The sequence below is a fragment of the Marmota monax genome, unplaced genomic scaffold (genome assembly GCF_021218885.2).
Source record: "Marmota monax isolate L192 unplaced genomic scaffold, Marmota_monax_Labrador192_F-V1.1 WCK01_AAM20220418_F8-fsc00066, whole genome shotgun sequence".
In the NCBI taxonomy this organism is placed as follows: domain Eukaryota; kingdom Metazoa; phylum Chordata; class Mammalia; order Rodentia; family Sciuridae; genus Marmota; species Marmota monax.
Window position 1 is genome coordinate 7,984,079 of NW_026692805.1, and position 19,893 is coordinate 8,003,971.

A 19,893-nucleotide genomic window follows, 5' to 3' on the forward strand; every position below is an offset into this window, starting at 1 on the left:
AAGGTACATTCTCGTGTCCCTTAGTGTAAAATTCTGAAAGCTCAGTCTCCTTCCCATTCTGATGGCCTAGTCCATTTATCCCAACATAAGAGGCAATAAATGTTGTATTCCTAGAAGTATCATTCATATGTATGTATATATATATATGTGTATACACACACACACACACACACACACACGGCACTATACTCTTCATATTACTGTGTACTCTGCTTTTTTTCATTTGAGTATTCTGGAGAAAGTATGCCATGTTAATATATAAATAATTTCTTCAATGTTATAGTATTTCATTGTTTGGCTGTGCTCAGATATACTCTAACACGTTTGACATGACATTGAGTCTTCTCAAAAGTTTAAAGGTTTGAGAACATAGGCTATGTTAGAACTGCTACGTGTTTACTGATAAATTGCAATAATATTATCTACAACTCCCATTTATTAAAGACTATCTGAATGCCTTCTATGCTATACATATTACATATGAAAGTAGTGTTATCTTTCAACCTGCAAGCCAGTAAAACCCATAACGTATGAAACTACTGCATAAAATCAGACTTCTTTAACAGATAAACTGTATGCACATGAGGAGTGTCAAATTAAGGAAAACAAAAAGGCACAGTAATCAATCACAGTGACTAACCTTATTTGAAACCAAATATAAACCAAATTTAAATTCTGGACACTGGATTCAATCCTCAGCACTGCTAAATTAAAAATTAAAAATTGAGCCAGGCATGCTTGTAATCCCAGCAACTTGGGAGACTGAGGTAAGAGGATCACAAGTTTTAAGCCAGCCTCAGCAACTTAGCAAGGCCCTAAGCAAATTATGAGACCTTATCTCAAAATAAAAAATAATAAAAGGATGAGGAATATGGTTCAGTGGCTAAGTGCCCTGGGTTCAATCCCATTACCAAAATAATAACAATAATAATAATTAAAACTAAATATAAATTGGGGAACATTTAATGACCTTAAGAAATTAATATTTTTTATAAAAATTGAGTCTTTTAAAAATGAGAGTTCTTATCTGTTAGAGACACACTCTAAATGTTTACAGATGTAATAATATTCTCAAGTTGGCTTCAAATTAAACAGCACATGGGGCTGGGATTGTGGCTCAGCGGTAGAGCGCTCGCCTAGTTCGTGCAGGGCCCTGGGTTCAATCCTCAGCACCACATAAAATAAATAAGTAAAATAAAGATTGTGTCCAATTACAACTAAAAAATAAATATTAAAAAAGAAATTAAACAGCACATTCGGTGGTTTATTATATCATTCATTTTTGTGTGTATGTTTGCAACTTTCTAGAATAAGAGGGTTAAAAAAAATCTTTTCATCATCATCAACATTTTCATAAATATAGATAATAAAGCACATAAAAGAAACAAAGCTTAATCCCATCGATTTGGGAGTCTGAGGTAGGAGAAGCCCAAGATTCAGGTCAGTCTCAGCAACTGTCTCAACATAAAACATAAAAAAGGGGTGGGGATATGAATGGATTGAAACCCAGAACCACAAAAAACTATGTATGTACCTTGGATCCCCAGGACAGAACTTGAATTTGTCAGAGTCCCCTCATGGGTAGGCAAGCCTACTCTGTCATGCATGCCGCTTTTTTTTTGGAGGGAGGAGAACAACACTACAGAGAGTTTCTTTTTTTGTTGGTTGTTTTTTATTGACTGTAACAAAATTCTGACCTTACCTCACCTTCCAGTTCTTATTAGCTTTTATTATTACTACTTTTCAACTGGTTCTTTGTTCTGGAAAAATTTATCTACATGCCAATTTCTATGTAATACAATAATTCCTACTTATGCCTAACACTGCTATAGAAGACAAACATGGAAGAATAATTTAAAAAGTGATACAGCTAAGCCAGGAATATATCAATTATATCTCTAGAATTTTGCTGACACCCTCTTTTTAAAATACCAGCCTCTGGTATGGACACAATCTCTCTCCTCTCACTCAGTGTCCCTTACAATAAAGGATAAAGGTAATTCAACAAAGTTAAGTCATGAAAACAAATCTGACATACACTAATTCTCCCACAGGAGGGACATGAAGCAGGACATACTCTACCCATTCTTCACCATCAGCATGGCAATGTCCAGTTACAAAGTTGTTAATGGTAACAGTAATAGTAGCAACCATAGCAACCACATATATTTCAGAAACTAAGTTGAAAATATTATTCAATTAATTTCTCATAATGACCCTAAGATGACTACTATTATTCTACCCATTTTAAAGATAGAAACTAAAGACAGGGCACATTGGGACACACCTGTAATCGATGTGGCTCAAGAGGCTGAGGGCAGAAGAATCATAAGTTCAAAGCCAGCCTTAGCAACTCAGAGAGGATCTAAACAACTCAGAGACCCTGTCTCTAAATAAAAGACAAAAAAGGTCTGGGGTGTGGCTCAGTAGTTAAATGACCCTGGGTTTAATCCCTGCTCCCAAAAAATAAGGAGGGGAAGGGCAGCTAAAGGATAGAGATGTAAGTAGCTCAAAGGTAAAACATATGCAAAGGAAGCACAAACCCTTGGTTTGATAGCCTACACTGCCCACCCCATCAAAAAAAATTTTTTAATAAAATAGAGACAGAGACAGAGATAGACAAGACAGACAGACTAGGTTGGAAGTACAGTTCACTCAGTGGTAGAGCTCTTGCCTAGCATGTGCTACGTTCTGGGTTCAATCCTGAATGCTGCAAAAAAAAAAAAAAAATGAATAAAGAAACAGACATTTATATATAGCTATTAATTAGCAAACATGCAAATTTGTACCCAGATCTATCTGACTTTTCTATAAGGCTCTTACTCAGGGACCTCTCCTGTGTTTTTTATTACTTGCCAGTTAGAAACTAGAGTTGGCTCAGAGGAAATAAATGATAATGCAGCCTTCTAGAATAATGTGCCACTCAAGAGCTGGTTATCTAAGGGTGGTCCAAGAAGATTCTGTTAGATGCCAACAAACCATAAGAAAAATATGCTGTTCTCAGAAAAAGGTAGTGGATCTAAAAACTAATAATATAAATAGGTTGTCAGTTATGCTATAACCCTAGGCTAGTTGCTGTTGCATTTCTCCATATAAAGAACGTAAAACTATTTTTACCCAGCAATGCTAAGATAAAGTAGCATTATCTTCTATTCTTCTCTACAGATTTTACTTTCCCACTCATGCTTTTCAATAATAAAGATCAAAATTGTACTGCTGCTAATCCTTTTTAATTTTTTTCATACTGGGGAACTGAACCCAGGGGTGCTAAACCAGAGTCACATCCTCAGTCCATTTTATTTATTTTTTTTTAATATTTATTTTTTAGTTGTAGTTGTACACAATACCTTTATATGTTTGTATGTGGTGCTGAGGATCGAACCCAGGGCCTCGTGCTTGCTAGGCGAGGGCGCTACCACTGAGCCACAACACCAGCCCTTATTTTTTATTTTTGAGACAGGGTCTCATTAAGTTGCTGGGGGTCTTGCTAAGTTGCTAAGGTTGGTTCTGAATTTCGGGTCCTCCTGCCTCTCAGCATCCCAAGCAGCTGGTATTACAAGAGCGTTTCACCATACCTAGATGAAATCTTTATGTGGTCACTCTTACTTTATGCTCACAGCACATTTCCTATTAAAAATTTTTTTCTGGGTCGTGGCTCTGTAGAAGAGAACTTGCCTAGCATGTGTGACGCACTGGGTTCAATTCTAAGCACCACATAAAATAAATGAATAAAATAAAGATTCATCAACATCTAAAAAAATTTTTTTTAAAAAAAGAAGTTTTTTTCTTAATTTCATTTCTCTCACAAGCAATGACATTATGGTTATTATTGTTAATGGTACTGGAGATTGAACCCAAGGCACTTTACTTCCGATTTATATAACTAATATTTTTTATTTTAAAACAGGGTCTCCTTAAATTCTCCAGGCTGGCTTTGAACTTGCAATCCTCCCGACTTGTCTCCCAAGTTGTTGAGATTACAGGTATGCAGCCCTAAGATAGGTACAAGCAATTCATTTTGATGTTTATCTGTTTGGGGTCAAAAGAAATGCAAACCTTTTAATCAGAATGCTATAAAAGGGTGTGGTGGTGACACCTGTAATCCCAGAGGCTGGGGAGGCTGAGGCAAGAAGATCGAAAGTTTAAAGCCAGCCTCAGCAAAAGCAAGGCGCTAAGCAACTCAGTGAAACCCTGTCTCTAAATGAAATACAAAAATGGGACTGAGGATGTGGCTCAGCAGTTGAATGCCCCTGAGTTCAATCCCAAACCCATCCCCTCAAAACAAGAAAGAAAAAGAAAAAAAGAATGCTACTTAATTCCTTCATCGTCCTTGAGTATTCTCTCCTTATGACTACCCTTGTCCTAGCTTTCTAAAATTTAACATCTAAGCTAGTCAAAATCTGAAGTATCTATTTGTAAGTGACAACACAAAACCATCTACTGAAAATCCATGCAAAATATACTATCCTGTCTTAACTTACACTATATGTAAATATTAACTTAAAATGAATCAAATACATAAACCTAAGAGTTAAAACTTTAACTCTCAGAAGGAAACAAAGGAAAATCATCTAGCAATGATTCTTAACAACAAAAGCCTAGGCAAAAAAAGAAAATTAAATAGATAAATTGGTCTTCGTCAGAATGTCCTGTATGGTGGTGTACTTCTGTAATCCTAGCAGCTCGTGAGGCAAAGGCAGGAGGATTAAGAGTTCAAACCCAGCCTCAGCAATTTAGACAGGCACTTAGCAACTCAGTGAGACCCTGTCTCTAAATAAAATATAAAAAAGGGTTGGGGATGTGGCTCAGTGGTTGAGAGCACCCCTGGGTTCAATCCTCAGTACCAAAAAAAAAAAAAAAAACTAAAGAACTTTCATGCATCAAAGGATGCTACCAAGTTGGGCTCAGTAGTGTACATCTAAAATCTCAGCTACTCAGGAGGCTTAAACAGGAGGTTCCTTTAAACCCAGACAAGGCCAGCCTAGACAATATAGTGAGACTCTGCCTTTAAAAACAAACAAACAAACAAAAAAACTATCACACTATCAAGAGAATAAAATGTAAACCCACAGAATGACAAAAAAAAATTAACAAAATGTATCTTAGAACAGATTAATATCCAGAATCCATATAGAAAGAACTCCTACAAATCATCCACAACAAAAACACTCAACTCAATTAAAAAATAGATGGAAAACACATTTCTCCAAATAAAATACACAAATAACCAAAAAGAAGTAAGAAGATGTTCAACAGTCCATATCATCAGTGAAATGCAAATCAAAACCATAATGAGAGGCTGGAGAGGCTGAAGTTGTTGCTCAGTGCTAGAGTGCTTGCCTAGAATGTGTGAGGCACTGAGTTTGATTCTGAGCACTGCATCTAAATAAATGAATGAAATAAAGGTTCATCAACATCTAAAAAAATATTTTTAAACCATAACAAGATACCACTTCACACCCAGTAAGACAGTGATTATTTAAAATAAATAAATCAGGTCTAGGGATTTAGATCAGTGATAGAGGAATTGCCTAGCATGCAGAAGGCCCTGGGTTCAATTCCCAACACAACAAAATAAATAAAACTAACAGAGGGCTGAGGTTGTGGCTCAGTGGTAGAACACTTGCCTGGCACGTGTGAGGCACTGGTTTTAGTCCTTAGCACCACATAAAAATAAATAAATGGAATAAAGATATTATGTCCATCTACAACTTACATATTTATTATTTTTTTAAAAACTAACAGAAAACAAATGTTCTCCAGTCAACAAATGTTTTGCAGCACATAGAGAAACTGGAACCCAATCCCAGTAACTTGGGAACCTAAAGCAAGAGGAATTTAAGTTGGAAGCCAACCGAGGCAACTTAGTGAGACCCTGTCTCAAAAAATGGTACAACCCCTAGTATGAAAATAAATAAAAGAATCAGAAGGCTTATGTATTGTTGGTGGGAATGTAAAATAGTATATCCACTTTGGAAAAGAGTTCAAGGTTTTCTCAAAGGGCTAAACACGGAACCACCATAAGACCCAGTAACTGCACTCTTAAGTACATACTCAAAGGAACTGAAAGCAGGGAATGGCTATGCATGCACCAATGCTCACATCAGTACTGCTTGCAATAACTAAATGGTGAAAACAACCCAAGTGCCCATCAACAGGTGAATGGATAAGCAAAATGTTGTATATACATACAACAGAATATTATTCAGCCATAAAAGAATAAATTTTGATACATGTTCTAACATGGATGAAACTTGAAGACACTAAGTCAAATAAAACCAGACACAAAAGAACAAATTATTTGTGAAAGTATTTATACAAGGTACTTAGAATAGACAAATTCATAAAGACACATGAGCAGAGTGCCATATATAATCCCAGTTACTTGGGTGGCTGGAGCAGGAGGATCGTAAGTTCAAGGCCAGGCTCAGCAACTTAGTAAGACTCTTTCTCAAATAGAAAAAAAAAAAAAATTAAGAAGGATTCAGGTATATCTGGGTTCAATACCCTCTGTGGATGACGACAGTAGATTAGAGGTTACTAGATAGTGAGGGGAGAGGAAATAGAAAGCTAATGGTTACAAATTAGCTTTGAAATAGTGGTGATGGTCAGGATAACACTGGGAATGTAATTAATATCACTGAGCTATACAATTAAAGATGGTTAAAACCATAATTTGGGGCTGGGGCTGGGGCTGGGGCTCAGTGGTAGTGCACTTGCCTGGCATGTGTGAGGCACTGGGGTCAATTCTCAGCACCGCATATAAACAAATAAAATAAAGGTCTATCAACAACTTAAAAAATACATTTTATGTTATGTGTATTTTACCAAAATTAAAAAGACTGCCCTTATTGTGCGTGCTTAAAATCTAGATCATATGTATAAAAATGCTGATGCCTGAAAAGGTGTCTGAATCTCAGCGCAAAGTGCTCTCTAAAAATTTTTAAATGGGGCTGGGGTTGTGGCTCAGAGGTAGAGCACTCGCCTACCATGCAGAGGCACCAGGCTTGATCCTCAGCACCACATTAAAAATAAAATAAAGATTGTGTCCACCTATAACTAAAAAATAAATATTAAAAAAAAATTTTTAAATGGATCTGGTTTTTTTGTTTTGTTTTGTTGTACCATGGATTGAAGTCAGAAGCACTCGACCACTGGGCCACATCCACAGCCCTATTTTTGTATTTTATTTATAGACAGGGTCTCACTGAGTTGCTTAGCACCCCGCCATTGCTAAAGCTGGCTTTGATCTCAAGATTCTCCTGTCTTGCCTCCCAAGCCGCTGGGATTACAGGCATGTAACACCATACCTGGGTAAATGAATTCTTACTAATCAAAATAATACTTAGAACTATGAAGACAAAATGTCATTACTTTTAGTTCAAATAGTCCTCTACCAAATCAAAAAGAAATGTTTTGAGAGAGAACTTAAAATTTTTTAAGGCTCAGGACTAATTGGGAACCTTTTTTGTTGCATCATGTTACTCATTATTTTGGTAACTTTCTGCTACTTACATCATTACTGTGATAATCAGAAAACAATTTTCTATTCCCACTGTCAAAAAAAAAATAGCAGCTAGGGCTGGGGTTGTAGCTCAGTGATAGAGCGCTTGCAATGTGTGAAGCACTCAGTTAGATCCTCAGCAACACATAAAAAAATAAGTAAATAAAATAAAGGTATTATGTTCATCTACAACTAAAAACATTCTTAAAAAAAAAAAAAAAGAAAGAAAAGCAGCTACAAATGAAGGGGGAAGCCAGCATAAATCCTGTGGTATTGGACTGGAATCAAAGGTATCAGGATGAACTCATGGGTTTTGTTTTGTGGTACTGGAGATTAAACTCAGGGCCTTCTACATACTAGGTAAGCACTGAGCTATATCCCTAACCCTTGTTATTTTATCTGCTTATTTATATATTCACCCATTCATTTATTTATTGTTGTACTGGGGATTGAACCCAAGGCCTCACATATGCTGGGCAAGTGCTCTACCACTAAACTATCTATCTCTCAAGACCGTTTTTATTTTATTTTGAGAAAGTTTCCTACACTAGTCTCCAATACTTGTGATTCTTCTGACTCAGCCATCCATGTAGTTGGGACTACACGAATGTGCCACCATGCCAATTTGAATTCATGGTTTCTAATGTATGCCTGTACACACAGAAAAAGATATAGAAATAAACACAGATGTTTGTGTATGCATAGATTAATACAGATATATTTCTAACTCTGTCCACTAGAAGGGCCTTGAGCAACAATATCCAGTAGCAATAAGCACACAAAATATAGACCTTGCTCTCTAAACAATATTTTCCAATTAAAGAATCAGGAAGCCAGGCTGAGGTGGAAGGATTTCAAGTTCAAAGCCAGCTTCAGTCAATTAGACTCTTAACAACTTGGCAAGACTATCTTGAAACTAAAAAGAAAAAGGACTTTAGATGGGCCTGGGTTCAATCCTCAGTACTGTGGATGAATCTCAGTGGTAAAGAACACTTGGGATCCATCCTCAGTACTGTGCCAAAAAGAAAAAAAAACAGAACACCTTGGAAAAGTGAGAAATTCCAAAACTGGGGCAGAAAAAAAACACAAGTTGAACTTAAAATATCTTATGATGCCCAAAAATAAGTGGTTTGCTAGCTGCATGTGGTGGTGCATGCCTGAAATCCCAGCAACTTGGGAAGCTGAGGAAGGAGGATTGTAAATTGGAGGCCAGCCTTAGAAATTTAACCAGACCTTCAGTCACTCAGCAAGACAATCTCAAAATAAAAAATAAAAAGGACTAAGGATATAGCTCAGTGGTAAAGCACCCCTGGTTAAATCTTTCATACCAAAAAAAAAAAAAAAAAAAATGTTTTCCCAAGGAAAAGAGAATGGGGACACACTGAAAGGACAAACAGCACCAGGCACAGGGGCACAAACCTAGAATTCCAGCAGCTTGGGAGGCTAAGGCAAGAGGATAACAAGTTTGAGAATAGTCCCAGCAACTCAGTAAGATCCTGTCTCAAAACAAAAAATTTTAAAAGGCTGTGGTGTGGGGCTCGGGATGTGGCTCAAGCGGTAGCGCGCTCGCCTGGCATGCGTGCAGCCCGGGTTTGATCCTCAGCACCACATACAAACAAAGATGTTGTGTCTGCCGAAAACTGAAAAATAAATATTAAAAAAAAAAAAAATTTCTCTCTCTCTCTCTCTCTCTAAAAAAAAAAAAAGGCTGTGGTGTAATTCAGTGATAGAGCACCCTTGATTAAATACCTAGTACTACACAAAAAAGAAAAGGACAAACAGCTAACCTAAAAGCCAAACCCGAAACAATTTCTGCAACAAAATAATGATAGTATTAGATCATAAACCACAGAATAAAACAAATGTCTGTAATTCAAAGCTGATTAAAAAATTACTAAATAAATAAATGGAGAAAAGGGACAGCTCTTCCTTTTTTTTTTTTTTTTTAAAGACAGGGTCTCACTACCTAGCCCAGTCTGGCCTTGAACTCCTGGGCTCAAGAGATCCTCCTGTCCCAGCCTCCAAGTAGTTGGGTCTATAGGTGCATGACATCACTTTCAGCAGGACAGTTCTTCCTTATAGATAAACTCCAACTAATAAACATAGAAGGCAATGAGAAAAGCAAAATTAGGCAAACATCACTTGGAGTTTAATCACTGCAAGTAATATCAACCAAAGACCACTGAAATCAGTGGACACAAGTCTGAGAAAAAGATAACTGCAGTTTCAAAAAATCTCACCCAAAGTATCTATTAATTATAAGGAGAAAAATTGTAACTTTATAAATGGTGAAATGAGGCAGAAGCTGGGCACAGTGGCAAGTACCTATAGTCCCATATACTGAAGAGGCTAAAGCAAGAGTAACACTTGAGCCCACTGTGAGGCCACACTAAACAACACAGTAAGACTGCATCTCAAAAAATAAAAAATAGGGGCTGGGGATGTGGCTCAATCGGTAGCGCGCTTGCCTGGCATGCGTGCGGCCCGGGTTCGATTCTCAGCACCACATACAAAGATGTTGTGTTCGCTGAAAACTGAAAAAAATAAATAAATAAATAAAATAAATAAACAAAAATGTTTAAAAAAATAAAAAATAAAAATGACATTACCTTAACCAAACAAGAGTGAACCTCATCTTAAAAAAGCTAGACTGACATCCTGCACTAATAGGGCTCAATATCCTTCCAGCAGTACTTTTTTCCAAAATTGTTCTCTATCTAAAGAGAAAATATCAGTCAGACAAATCCAAATAGCAAGAAATTCTACAAAATAATTCAAGGCATTTACCATAAACATGAAGTTTAAGAAAGAGGAGGAAAAGCCCATCACAGATCAGAAATGATAAACAAGATACAACAATTAAATGCAATTTCTGAACCTGAATATCAAAAGGGAACAAGGACATCAGTGGAAAATCGGGTGAAATTCAAAGAAAGTCTATAGTTTAGTTACCAGCATTACACCAATTTGATTTCTTGGTTGATCTTTGTACTGTATAAAAGTTGTTGATAATAGGAAATGCCAGGTGAAGGTATACCTGAGATTTCTATTTTTACAACTTTTCTCTAAGCCTAAAATTTATTTCAAATTTTTAAAAAATCATTTAAGTGTCCTGTACTTTTTCTTCTTCAACTAAATTCAAAGATAACAAACACATTATATTTACATAGGGTAAATCCAACATTTCATTCCCTGAAAATAAGACTTAACTTACTGAATATTTTAAAATATTTATTATTATATTCTAGACCTCAACAGGTACAAGAAGCTGATAAGAGAAACAAAAATAATAAACTAATTGATGATACACAATTAGATTGTAATTCAATGACTAAATAGAAAAAGTAAAATAATATATAATGTTAACATATAAAAGAAAAATCCTTTGGATAACTCAAATCTTCAAAGAGGACATTAACATCATACACTTAAAGTTTAAGTAAGCTTAATTCACTACATATACTTCATAAGATCTTTTTTTTAAAATATTTTCAGTTGTAGAGGGATACAATATCTTTATTTTACATATTTATTTTTCTGTGGTGCTAAGGATCAAACCCAATACCTCACATGTGCTAGGCAAGCATTCTACTACTGAGCTACAACCCACCCGTCTTATAAGCTGTCATTGATGTCTAATGCTTCAAAAATTACTACTACGTATTTTTTAACAGAGATTATATTTCTCTGCTGACTTAAATTTCCTAGTAAAACAATAAAGAGAGGTAACAATAACAAAAATCAAACTGAAATAACTTCTTATATTAAGAACAACCTCAGACACCTAAAGTTCAAGAAATAATGACAAGAGTTAATAAATGGAACAGCATCAAATTAAAAAGCTTCTGCACAGCAAAGGAAACAATTAGGAATGTGAAGAGAGAACCTATAAAGTAGGAGAAAATCTCTACTAGCTACTCTTCTGACAGAGAATCGATATATAGAATATATAAAGAGCTAAAAGAAAAAAAAAACTTTACACCAAAAAAAAAAATCAAATAACCCAACTAATAAATGGACAAAGGAATAAAACAAACTTCTCTAAATGGACAACAAATACATGAAAAAATGTTCAAGTTCATTAGCAATGCAAATCAAAACTACACTGAGATTTCATCTCTCACTAGTCAGAATAGCAGTCACAAGAATATAAATAATAATAAATGCTGGAGAAGATGTGGAGAAAAAGGAACATTTTTACATTGTTGGTGAGATAGTAAATTAGTACAACTACTATGGAAATCAGTATGGAGGCTCCTCAAAAAATTAGGCATGGAACTATCATATGACCCAGCTATACCACTTCCCAGTATTTATCCTGAAAAATTAAAAGTCATCTTACTACAGTTATACATGCATATCCATGTTTACAGCAGCACAATTCACAATAGACAAACTATGGAACCAGGCTAGGTGTCCATCAACAGATGAATAAAGATACACACACACACACACACATACACACATGACACACAAAGGAGTTATTCAGTCATAAAGCAACATGCATAATAACTCAAAACTCACAAAGTTAAGGTTCATATGCTTTCTCTCATATGTGGAAGCTAGAGAGGAAAAAGGAAAACAAAGTAGGGCTAGATCTTCTAAAAATCCAAGGGAGATCAGTAGAAGAAAGGGGCCAAGGGATAGGAGGCAGGAAGGAGGGGGAAAGTGCAGGCCAAATTCTATTGTTATATTTTGTAGATGAACAAATAACAAATCCCATTGATACGTACAACTATAATGTAAAGATTTAAAATGTGGAAAAAAGAAAAAGAACAATCTCAGTGAGTATCTTGGTACAGGCCTTGGAATCAACTTGGAAGGCTAAGGCAAGAGGATCCCAAGTTCAAGGCCAACCTCAGCTACTTAGCAAGGCACTAACCAACTTAGCAAGACCTGTCTCCAAATAAAAAATAAAAAAGGGTTGAGAATGTGGCTCAGTGGTTAAACACCCCTGGGTTCAATCCCCAGTACCCAAAAATTATTTTTTCAAAAAAAAAAAAAAAAAAAGGTAAGTCACTTTACATAGAAACTTTCTGGTGGAGAAAACTGATTGAAAGTCAAAATATCAACCAATATAGAAAGCACTACAAATTCAGTAGAAAGCACAATGAATCTGGCTTCATTCATCAAAAAGCTTAAAACAAAATTGAAAAACATTCCACATCTCCTCTTCCAAATGATTCAATCAACAGAGTTCAACATGCACCAACAAAGTTGGAGATCTAAAATCATAACCTCTGCACTACTCCTTGTTTCAAAACTTTTCAAACGAACTATAGTATTCTAATATCTCCAATAAGACTTTCCTAATTAAAAGCTAAATACAAAGTAGTGACATAGATGAATCTACAAATTCTTAAGGTAATAACACAAGAATTATGATAACGTTTGCAATGTAACATACTGTTAAGATTCAAACCCAGGGCTGGGGATGTGGCTCAAGCGGTAGGGCGCTCGCCTGGCACGCGTGCGGCCCGAGTTCGATCCTCAGCACCACATACAAACAAAGATGTTGTGTCCGCCAAAAACTAAAAAATTAATATTAAAATTTCTCTCTCTCTCTCTCTCCTCTCTCTCTCTCTCTCTCTCTTAAAAAAAAAAAAAAAGATTCAAACCCAGCCAGTCATGTTGGAATGGGTCTGTAATCCAGCCACTCAGGAGGCTGAAGCAGGAGGATTGCAAGTTAGAGGCCAGCCTTAGCAACTTAGCAAGGCCTTAAGCAACTCAGCTAGACCCTGTCTCAAAAATTACAAAGTGATGGGGATATGGCTCAGTGGGTAAACACCCATGGGTTCAATCCTCAGTTCCAAAAAAAAAAAAAAAAAAAAAGACTCAAACCCAAGCAGACACTTTGAGCAGATATTCTGATTAACTGACTACCAAGAGAGAAGTCAGTCATACATGTCAAATATCAATAACTTATTATAAATATAACCAGGCGCAGTGGCGCACACCTGTAATCCTAGCAGCTTGGGATCTGAAACAGGAGGATCAAAGTTAAGCCAGCGTCAGCAAAAAGCAAGGCGCTAAACAACTCAGTGTAGGGCTGGGGATGTGGCTCAAGCGGTAGGTAGCACGCTCGCCTGGCATGCCCAGGGCGCTGGGTTCGATCCTCAGCACCACATAAAAATAATAAATAAAGATGCTGTGTCCACCGAAAAATGAAAAATAAATATTAAAAAAAAAACTCATTGTAGACTCTCTCTTTAAATAAAATACAAAAATAGGGCTGGGGATGTGGCTCAGTGGTCTAGTGCCCCTGAGATCAATCCCTGGTACCTCCCTCCCCCCAAAAAAATAACATTATAAATCTCATAACATTCCAAATTTGTTTGCTTTTCCAAGATTTAACATTAGTTAGTCCTAAGTCTTCAAAATATTAGGATTCAAGAGCTGATCCTGTCATTAATTTACTTATAGAATATAAATGAAAACACTGCTTTTAATCACATTTTTCCAGCATATACAGAGAAATGGCAGATGATGTAGAACAATACAAATTTTGGTACAGTCACACATAAAGAAAAGCTCTTTAAATAATCAAAAACTCAGAAAGGGCAGAGAGCCAAATCAGAAAATGTTAGAGGACCCTATGGTTTTCTTCTCTTATGTTTTCTCTTTGGGTGTTCTCACTTGTTTCATAATGTTTTGGGGGTATGGGGGTAGTTCTACCATTGAGCCACATCTCCAGCCCTTTTGTTTCTTTTGAGACAGGTTCTCACTAAATTTCCTTGGCTGGCCTCAAATCTGCTATCCTTCTGCCTCAGTCTTCTAAGGTGCTAGTATATAGGCAACTTCTTTTATAAGTTTTAAGCACTATTTAATACTCTAAAAAATACAAAGCAGGTAAAGTATACTAACATTTTTACAAAATGGAAAGAATATATACACACTTGCTTACAGGTGTACAAAATAATCCTTTGGAAGAAATGTAAGGAACAGCTAACATTGTTTGGATCCAAAGAAAATTGGATGATGGATACAAGAAAGTGGAAGGAGATTTTTAATTCTATACCTAACTGAACATTTTAAATTTTGAATTATAATACAATTTTTAACCAAACCATACAGTATAGTATACCAACAGATAAATAATGATGACTCCTCATCTTCATCTTTCCCCACTAGAATTTAAGTTCTATGAAGGCAGAGATTTTTGCCTAATTTTTCAATACTTTCTCCATATTACATGGTCCATAGCTGGTGCTTAAAAAACATCTGCCAAAAAAAAAAAAAAAAAAAAATGATGGAATCCTTAACCTTTCCACTAAATTCAACTTGTATACCCAATTGCCTACTTCTGACCTCCACCTGAAGAACTGGATCCAACTCAAATATGTCTAATCCAATTCCATTTCCACATAACCAGTTTCCCTCACCTCTTCTCCATCTAGTACATGGCATCGCCATCCTGCAGCTGAAGCCAGAAACCCAGCAGACACCCCATTCCAACTAACTACACACATACCCAATCTATAACAAGTTCAATAAATATTTTTTCACCCCAAAACATATTTCCAAACCTGGTCACTTGTCTCAATGCTCCATGGCCACTTGTCTTCCTACAGGTGCCCTGGATTTTCTTCTCCAATCTACAGTCAGATTTTAATTCAGACCATATACTCCCAGTTCTTTATTTAAAAAAAAAAAAAAAGGTTTTTCAATGTACTTTAAGCGTAAAAGTCAAACTGTTTTGAAAATAAGACCCCATAAGACTTAGCCTCTAGCTATGATGTAAACTTCTCTCACCAGCATCTATCTACATTGAGCTGCTTTTCAGTTTGCTAGACTCAAGTGTGATACCACCTCAGAGATCTTCCATTCATTGAACCCTCTGACAGGAACACTCCTCCTTCAGAACTTACAAAGGCTAGAGTCTTCTCATTTTTCAAACATCGGATCAAAAGTCACCACAGAAAGGTATTTCCTGACCACAGTATCTGAAATAATCTTCTCCCAATCACAACTCCTTATTTTATTCCATCACAGCACTTATTCTCTGGAATTATTTGTTACCTATTGTCTCTCCCTCTCCAACTAGCACTGAAGCTGCAATTCTGTATCCCTAATGCCTGTGATATTTCTTGGCATGCAGACCAGGTGCTTAATAAATATGCCAAAACTAAAGAAGGTCTACAACATTTAATTTAATGACAGGAAAGGGAAAGACATGAACAAACTATCTTCCTATCTATAAAACACTGAAAATCTCCAGAGAGGATGGAGGACAAAGTAAGAGTATGTCAGATGCTTTTGAACATCTAATATTCAAAAGGTAATGCATACTATAAAAATGTTCCCCCAACTCAAACAGCATCTGAAAAAACAGATCTCAGAACGCTATGTATGGGGCTGGGGTTGTAGCTTATGGTAGAGCACCTGCCTAGCACTTTGAGGCACTGGGTTGATTCTCAGCACCACATGAAAACAAATAAATAAAATAAAGATTAAATTCTTAAAAAAAAAAAAAAAAAAAAAAACACTATGTATAATTATTTCATCTGTGATCCTTTTGGAAGGGTCTTCCAAATACTGCATAAGGGCAAAAGAGGCAAATTATCACTAATTAGTTCAGTTGTCAGGTCTTGCAAAAGTATGTGAGATTTTAAAGTGTAGGAAACAGAACAAAACGATTATTTCTCATACTTCGGTATGAATGTAAGTTTGTGACAGGTCTTATTCCAAGATTTTTCATATTCAAAGTCAAAGAGTTTAAAGAGAATGTTAATAGTTTACATCCTACTATCTTCAAATTTAAACTTCCAGGGCATTGCCATTCAACTGGTCATAGCAGTTCATGGGAGAGAACTTAATAATAATAACAGTGTGCAATTTAGAGCTTTTATCTGCATGCACATAATGGTAGGGAATGGTCCAGACTCCCTAGTGTGTAACCAAGTGCTGAAAGACAGTCTGAGGATCTTATTTCACCAGACCCTAAGTGTTGAGACAGGAGGTCTAGCATGCACGTAGAATACTCCTCCCCAAAGCTATCAATCTTCACTGTCTGCGAAAACAAAAGTGAAAATACTCCCGGTAAGGATGTATGAGATTGATGCCACCCCCGACCTCAACACAGAGACTTCTGTATCCGTGTGGGCACGTAAATAAGCAGGAGTACACGCACTCTCTCACCTTCCCTCCTTTGGAGGAAAATGGAACCAAGGGAGGGGCGGCCAAGACCGGGTCGGCGAGGCCCGGGATCCAGTCCAAGGGGTGGCCGGGCTTAGGGGTCAGTACTCTGAGGAGCCGAGGTCACTTTCAGGACACCATCTTTCTTGACCTCCCCTTTTCATCCATCCCTCTCCCGACGTCGCCCCCAACTCCTTTCCTCCGCCCCATCCCCTCCACCCATTAGCCGGGAAGGGAAGTTTCCAGGCGCCTGCAGCCCTGCTCCCCAACCCTCAGAGGGGTTACCTTCTGCAGAAGCAGGACAAGGGGGCAGGGGGCAAGGGGAGGGGAGGCAACCCGAAGGAGTGAAGGACGAAGCCCCCAGCGAGGAAGGTGGGCGGCGGCGGTGGTGGCGGCTGTCAGCTCGCGTTCCCTGCTCACAGCGCTGCCATTACTGTGCGCCGAGGCCGCCTCCCCGGCCGGCCTCCGCCACCCGCCCTGGAGACGAGGGGGGTGGGGAGCAAAGCCCGGGGAGCCCGCGCGCCGACACTCACCTGCCTCCGCGAGGAAATACCTCAAAGCCCAATGCCGCCGTCGGTCCGGGGCGGGACAGGGACAGTAGGGAAGGGGAAGAGGGAGAAGGACAGGCCGATCACTAGATCTGTAAATCAAACGTCCTCCTGAGCAACCGGCTTTGCCCAACACACACCCTCTGATCGCCTTCTTCCGCTGCTTCCAAATACCCCCTCAGAAAGCAATGGTAGAGTCCGCGTTACGGCAAGCGCGGGGAGCCCAATTTTATGCAATTGCGAAGGCCACGGAAATCAATATGCAAAGTGCTTCCTCGAGGTGCTCACTAGTGAAGCAATCACAGTTCTGAGCTCTAGAGACACAACACACGACAAGTTTTGGGACTTCTAATAACTATTTGTTAAATGGTGTTTTCAACATAAGTATTCCACCTCGAAGAGTTTCAGATCATTGCGAATATTCCAAAACCTCTTTCCCCACGTCTCCGAAATATATTGATTAAACTACTTTTCCCACTGGCAAACTTTTTTTAAGTGGGTTTTTAATCTATAGACAAAGTCTGAGACATAAGTGTATTTTCATTAACGAAACTTTCCCTCGCTGCTGCGATCGCGAACTCCGCACCTTCACCAACCCGCAACTCCACCCCCTTAAAGGGTAATGTTGACAAACACGTAGCGTTGCCCATCACCTCGTCATACACACAGAACCACAAGGGAACACTTTGTTCCTTAATTACCTTTCATATCGCCGAGATGTCAGTAGTCAAGGTTTGCTCTTTGTTGTACATTTTGAGCAAATATTTCCCTTCCCACCCTTTCTTCCAAACTGTGCCAATCCTTCAAATCCCATTTAAAATCTTGTCGCTCCGGGTGCGGTGGCGCATGTGTGTAATCTTAGCGACGCGGAAGCCGGAGACAGGAGGTCCACAAGTTCGAGGCCAGCTTGGGCACAGTGGGGTAGACTCTGTCTCAATATTAAAATAAAAACGGCTGGGAGTGTATGTCAGGGCTCACCTAGCATGTGCGAGGAATCCTGGGTTCAATCCCCAGTACCGCAAAAAATAAGAAAATCCTGCCTCCTGACCTGATAAACCCCACCTATTTTCCTCCTCTTACTATTGAAGTCTGTACTCTTCAATGCAATAAAAAGTTATGATATACTAAATTCAGTTGTTTCCATTGTATCACCTTGATTTTATTAAATTTCAATACTTTCTAATATTTTGTGAAGAAATGAGAAGGATAAATGAAATTCTGCTGCATGCCAAAGCTGTCTTGAAGAAAAGCAAGTGTGGTTGAGTTACACGCTGAAATAGCTGCTTTTGTCATAGAATATCATTCTACTTGAAAGAACAATTGACAAACCAATGTTATTCCAACTTGGGAATTCACAAATATTTTCCCCAAAATGAACCAAGTGAGTTAACACTTCAAGCAAACACTTGGCAGTATTTGTTGCCAATGATAAAATTCAGCTTTCAAGTGGAATTTGAAAATTTGGAAAATGTGTGTTCACCACCATGAGCTGGACAGATTCCCAAGACTTAAAAGACAAGTGCTGAAAACAAATATGACCTTTTGATATGATGAAATATGTCAACATATGGAAGATCTACATAACATAGCGAACCATCATTTTTCCAAATGACTTTCCAAATGACCAAGGCAGGATATTACAAAATCATGTATCAATAAAAGATTCATTCAAGCCAGGCACAGTGGCACACACCTGTAATCCAGCAACTCAAAAAGCTGAGGCAAGAGGATCAAAAGTTTCAGGCAACTTAGCAAGACCCTGTGTCAAAATGAAAAATAAAAGGACAGGGGATGTGGCCAGTGGTAAAACATCCCTGAGTTTAATCCTCAGTACTGCAAAAAGCAAAAGAAAACAAAATACAAGATGACAAATGGATGGATATTCAGTCTACTTGTTTGTATGATAATGTGTGCGTACATGTAAAAAACAAAGTACAAAAAGTCTTACCCAGGACTACCCCAAAAAGACAATTAATGCTCCTTCTAAGGCCTGAGTTTCATGATCTAATTCAACTATATACAATCTAACTGTATTCTAAGTTAAATAATTAGAGATTTGCAAAAAATGTAAAAACAATGCCATTCTTTTCAGAAAATTGTATTTTGGAAAATACAGTTTCTTTTTATAAAAATATGCAATTTATGTCAAAATGTTTTGAGTATTTTAAAATTAAACCAATAAGTATATTTTAATTCTTAATACAGTAACTATGGATAAATATAACCCTTGCATACTTAAATTCTTTGAGGTCCTCAATAATTTTTAATCATTGAAGAGAGTTGCAGACTAAGTTTTAAGAACCACTGCTCTTATGAAATGCCCCCAATTGTACCATGTTCCTCTTAAATTCTGATTAGAATGGGGACTAGTGTGAATGGTCCCAAATATGAATCACTACAACACCCTTCTATTTCTAAACTCCAGAGACCTCCTGCTCTATAGCTTTGCCAACCTATATAATGAAGAAACCTCATCTCTAAAATTGCCGCGTCCGGCCAAGGGAGCCGAGTCCGGCGAGGGACGGCGAGGTTAAAAGACACACAGGACACCAAGGTTCTTCATCCAGGAGTCAATAATCTTTATTGCTAACACACCTTTTTTTATACCCCAAGCAGCAGAAGTGGAAAACTACCCAAAAGCAGGAGGGAGGGGGGAGAAATTTAGTTTCAACATCTATTATTGTCAGGTACCGAAACCTCCCTTAA

The 19,893-nt window shown here is 37.6% G+C and overlaps 1 protein-coding gene across 4 annotated transcripts in view; it reads right to left on the reverse strand.

Moving 5' to 3' along the window:
* Cul2 (cullin 2) overlaps positions 1–18,024 on the reverse strand; it is a 97,423-nt gene extending 79,399 nt beyond the window's left edge. The window contains exon 1 of one of the 4 annotated variants that reach the window (XM_046448379.2): positions 17,889–18,024. The gene's annotated coding sequence lies outside the window, so the exon portion shown is untranslated. Of the gene's footprint in view, positions 1–16,642; positions 16,801–16,924; positions 17,098–17,172; positions 17,360–17,888 lie in introns of those variants that run through there. The other 3 variants (XM_046448376.2, XM_046448375.2, XM_046448378.2) reach the window with 3 other exon arrangements.
* Between the last annotated feature and the right edge of the window lie 1,869 nt (positions 18,025–19,893).